General features: G+C 41.8%; 1 pseudogene; it reads right to left on the bottom strand.

Moving 5' to 3' along the window:
• Positions 1-3729: 3729 nt before the first annotated feature.
• LOC118575209 lies at positions 3730-4778 on the bottom strand (annotated as a pseudogene).
• Between the last annotated feature and the right edge of the window lie 929 nt (positions 4779-5707).

Raw genomic sequence — 5707 nt, 5'->3', positions numbered from 1 at the left:
AAGAATTCACAGCAGCTGTGTATACCTGCAGGAGACCTGCTCATGTTCAGGCCAGTCAGTACTCCAATGTGGATGGGAAGGGAGTCATGTGGCTCCACCCTAGAGAAGCTATTCTCAACTGACAGCTGCTGGAGAGGTGCTATCTTAGTTAGGGTTACTATTGTTGTGTTGAAACTCCATCACCAAAACAATTAGGGAGGAAAGGGCTTATTTGACTTACACTTCTACATTGTTATCCATAATTGAAGGAAGCTAGGCCAGGAACTCAAACAGGGCAGGATCCTGGAGGCAGGAGCTGATGTACTCATCATCCAGGAATGCTGCAACTGTCTTGCTTCCCATGGCTTGCTCAGCCTGCTTTCTTATAGAACTCAGGACCACCAGCCCAGGGATGGTCCCACCCACAATGGGCTGGCCTTCCCCCATCACTCATGACTTAAAAATATGTCCTACAAATTAACTTATAGCCCAATCTTATGGAGACATTTTCTTAATTGAGGTTCCCTCTTCTCAGATGACTAGCTGGTGTCAGGTTAACATAAGACTATCCAGCACAAGGGGTAACCATTTTTGTTCAGACATGTGCCTCCTGATAGCTTGCCCTTGCTTAAGTAGGCCGTACTTATTAGTTTCAGTGGATTATGTTTTAAAGAGATGTCATGAAGATGGGAAGGATACATCTCAGGAGAAGCTGGAGTTTGATATGATCAAGATACATTGTTCATATATATGAAATTGTCAGGAAAGATAAAAAAAATATTTTTAAAAGTACTAGAATAACAACAACAGAAATCTTCCTCTCTCTCCATCTACTTGCCCTGGTCCATCCCCTAGAGGATAATAACCATTTACTAATTTGTAAGTGAGTGTACTCATGAACCCAAACTGTGTGGTGATTACTGGAAATTCAAATAACCTACCACAGGATGCATCTGCACTATTCCTGTGTCAAAGCCTATAGGAATCCAACAGATGACAGGGACACCAGCACATCCATGTCACCTGGAGAATTGTTCACAGTAGACCAGCTGTGGAAATAGGACCGTTGCCCATCAACAGAGGAATAGATAAAGATATTGTGACATACGTTCACAGTGAGGGTTTACTTAACCACAGAGGAAATGAAAGGATGCTGTCTTTCCCAGAAGAGATGCTGTAACTTGAAATCATTTTGTTGATTGAAATAAGACAGTCTTGGAGTGAGAAAAATGGATGATTTTCTCTCAGGAAGAATCCAGATTCATTTGGAAAGAAGAACAGGATCTAAGGGAAAGGAGGGAGAGAGAATAAGAGGAGGAGATAAAAAGGGTGTGGGAAAAAGAATATGAAGGAAGGGGGAAAGGGAGAATGGGCTGATAGAGGGAATATAAATAAGAAAGCCTATTTCTGCAGAATGCTCTCCCTGAGATCCCCCATGGAAGCATGTTTATTTGCTACAAGGAAGCATGTTGCAAATGGGAGTTGTCCTCTCCTGTTTCCAGGAGGAGAAAGAATTAGATTGTCTCTCTTGCATCTGCAGTTTTTCGGCTGCCTGATTCAAATAATGCAAGACAGCATGAATTGGGGTGGCATATGCTACCACTGTCATGTAACCATTGGGCAAGCAGGGATTTACTTACAGACCTCCTGGATTCTGCACCTGGCAACTGCCACTCCTCTCACCATGACTGGTGGGGGAAACGAAGGGAGAAGAATGTGTTGCTTGGGGCCCAATCCCCTGGAGTACTGAAGTTTTCAGTTGTCCTGGATTTTAAGATGTTCATGAAGTCAAGTGCCAAGCCTACACCCTCTTCTTCTCCCCCAGGCTTGAGGTCAGGCTGTGGAAGGAACCCAGCATTTCCAGCCCCTCCCTGCTCAAAGGCATCCAGGACATGCTGTGCCTAGGTAGTGACCTGGGAGATGCTTTGTCTGCCATGTGGGAGACTGTGGAGTGGGAAGAAGCTGTGGAGCATCAGTCCAAATGGGCACCAAGAGGTGTGTTCCTATGATTACAACTCAGCAAAAATGTATCTGGATACAGAGGCAAAGTGAAAAAACAACTACTGTTTGTCTTGTTGGATCAGGGTAGAACAAGAATGAGTTTTCTTTTTTTGGTTCACTTTTTAATAATCTTTCTGTAGTGTGGCCATACAACGTTTTTAGTGACAATTATGTTTTTAAATTTCTTAGTGAAATAATGAATCTCTTTGCACCTCTCCTGCTAGGTAAATCACTTGAGTAAACATTAGGTTTTAGAGAAAAGGTTTTAGTACCTACAAGGAATCAATTTGTTTGATATAAAATATGATAAGTGCATTCCTTCTTCTCAACATAAATCGGGCAACACAGAGCTGGATGTCACTTATTGTGCTGTCAAGGGAGGCAGAGAGGCACAGAGGCTGACATGGACTTTGGAGTCGGACAGCTTTGCCTTTGGATCCCGGGGGTAGAATTTATTAGTTCCATGATTTCCATAGGAAGTTTGTCATTTTAATTCATAACTTTCCCAACACTAAACTAGAGCTATCGGGGGCCCAAATCTATGGACTGTTTCTCACAAAGAAGATTGTTTATGGTGACCACATTGCTCAGGTTTTTATTTGTTTCTCAATGTATTTACTGAAAAATCTCTGGAAAACGTAAGGTGGGAGGCTGGGGAAGCAGTGGTGAGCTTGGGAGGAGATGGTAACAGCTGTTGGCAATGCTGCAGACTCAGAGTTGCTGGTGCTGCTCTGGCCTCATTACAGGCTTTTCTCTTGCAAACCTGGTATGCCAGTGTTGTTGGAAATTGCTCCACATTGGGATGTCAATATGTTAATTGTTGTTTCTGCTCTTTTGAGGGGCCCACAACCCTGCTCCCAAATGAATCACACATGGAGACTTACTTGTAAATGCTTGGCCTTAGTTTGGCTTATTTCCTGCCAGATTTTCTTAACTTTAAATTACCCATCTACTACTTGCGTCTGGGTTTTCACCTCTCTCTTATTTCTGTAAATATTACTTTCATGCTTCCTCTATGGCTGGCAGTGTGGCTGGCCCCTAGCATCCTCTTCTCCTTGTTCTCTTGCTCCTCCTCTTCGTCTCCTCTTGTATTTCTCCTTCTATTTACTCTATAGGCCTGCAAGGCCAGCCTATCCTTTCTTCTGCCTTGATTTGGCTGTTCAGCGCTTTGTTGGATCTTCAGGTGTTCTAGACAGGATCATCATATGTTTTAGACAGGTAAAGTTACACAGCTTCACAGAGTTAAGCAAATGCAACATAAAAGAATGCAACACATCTTTCGTCATTAAACGAATGTTCCACAGCATGAAAAAATGTAACACATCTTAAAATAATATTCTACACAGAGCAAGGTACATTACTCATCATAAACTCTAGGGCTGTATATAATCTAATAATGTCACTGGAAGGGAAGAAGGTTCAGGGAGAGGAGTCAATGGGAAGGAGTGGGGAGTGAGACAGCAAACAACTGAGGGAAGGTTTGATGAAAGAAGTGCCTATGGCCTGAAAAGGAGCTCAAGTGGGGAGATGTTGGAGCTTGCTTTACACATGAGTAGAGGCAGTTGAGGTAATCTCCAGGGTGAGAGGAATCTATGTCTCAGGGAGGTGGCAGAAGCAGTTGAGACTAGAGGGCTCCACAGTTGATCACCGAGTAAAGACAAGACAAAGGAACTTACCCCAAATCCCAAAGAGAAACTCTTCCAACTCCCCTATCTAAATGTATTCTAATTGCTAATTTCCCTTCCTGACCCTGGAAAGCTATCCATCAGGACCTTGGCCCATACCTCTGAGGTAAACCTCTTCACACAGCTGTCTTCCACATGCCAGGACTTGGGCTCTGCGGTGAACAAAGCACAGCAGAATCTCTCCACTCTGAGCACACAGACATAGAAGCACACATTTCCAGATCTGTGGACCGGGATGAATTTGCATGTGTACTTTACCTCCCCCTTCTTCTCACAGAAGTGAGTGACAGGCAGCTGTTTCTATTTCACTCTCTAGATGCACAAGAGTGCTCCAGTTTGCTTTAAAACCAATTATTTGCCATTTTATTTTCATCCAAACCAATGAACAAATAACCCCCATCAGTGTTGCCAAATGCAGACAATTTTGAGGGAGAATCTCTTTAACTTGTTGTAACAACTTATTAGTTTCAAATGATTTATATTCAACAACTTTTGATTTGCTAAAGGAGAATTCTGCCATTTCTGTGAGTATTGTCTGTTCAAAAAAAGCAGCAGCCAACTCTTGCACATGGAGTTCTTCTTGCATGTTTTCACCAGGCTTTTCATCCAGCAACCTTGTTTTTTTCGTTTTTTTTTTTGTTTGTTTTTTTGAGATCTTACTAGAGGGTTTACTATGTCTTTGAAGAATTGCAGAGCAGTATGCCAGTCCATTTCAACACAAGAGGCCCCATTTCTCATGTACAAATTGGTTGCAATGGTGGCAGGCTACAAACCAGAGACATCCACACACCATGATTTCACAGAGATGAAAACGTACTATCCTTTCTGCTTGAAGTCTAGGTGGTTTTAAATGAGTGGCAGAATAGCCTTGAAAGAAGTATCCAAATCTCCTATTCCATATTTGGCGAGACTATAGCCTTTATTTTCAATATGTGCCTTCACCACACGCCCTCTAGAATTCAGCAGAGCACACACAGCTCTTAAAATGTTTGTATTCTGTTGTATCCTATGAGAAGCCTGCATTTCCTTCCTACTCTTTATCCCAAGAGTGAGTTCTCCTACATTTAGAATCAGCTCTGTAGAGGTGCTCTCGAGGTCAATGGCTATGTTCATTTTCCCAGCAGCTCTTCCATTCCCAAGCTGAAATTCTTTCCTGTAAGACAGAGCCATTAGATTAAGACTGAAGAGGATAGAGCAAATTCTTTCTGGAGAAGCTAGCTAACAGCAAAATTGTGTGGTGGATGTGTTCCATAGGACTGGGAAACATGCAGGTGAGGGAAATGGTCATTTGGGGATAGATATGTATACCATGAAAACTGAGTGACCACTCAGGTATTTAGTGATACTTCATTATGATCCTTCTGCATTTTAACCTCATTTTATCACTGATTTATCTCCTTCCTAATATTCAATATGATGTTACATAAATCTTTGCTTTCAATAAACTGAAGGTGCAATTTGTGTATGTTTCGGGTTTTTTTATGAAGCAAAGTTTGGTTCCAAATCACTTATGCTTTTTTACAAATAATTTCAGATGTAAGTTCATTAGTTTTCTACTTCCATGGAGAATCCCTTAGCAAAATTGCTCCTAGAACAATAGAGAAGGTGAATTACATTCCTTCATTCTGGGAATAAATTTAATTCACAAACTTTGGCCATTGATCTTGAAGAGTACTGACCAAGTTGTGGTACGTTCTTCCTATTAGACACCCCAATATTTCCAGTGAGGTGGGGTTCTTATGGTTAAAATAGAATCACTATGCTCCAATGCTTCTTTCCTTTCAAAATTCATGTTGTAATTTCTCACTCTTATGGTGATGAGGCCTCTGGGAGGTTAGCAGGTCACAAAGGTAGAGTCATCTAAATGGACCCAGTGATATGATAAAGGGAACCCCAGACAGCTTAGCTCATCCTACACTACATCATGTCACAGAGAGACACAGGCAGTCTTCAAAGAAAAGAAGATTGTCACTAGATCCTGACCATGATGGCATCTTCATTTTGCACATCTGCCCTCTACACTGAGAAAATAAAAAATAAAA

Source organism: Onychomys torridus, unplaced genomic scaffold (genome assembly GCF_903995425.1).
Source record: "Onychomys torridus unplaced genomic scaffold, mOncTor1.1, whole genome shotgun sequence".
Lineage (NCBI taxonomy): Eukaryota > Metazoa > Chordata > Mammalia > Rodentia > Cricetidae > Onychomys > Onychomys torridus.
This window is presented reverse-complemented; position numbering and strand designations above follow the sequence as displayed.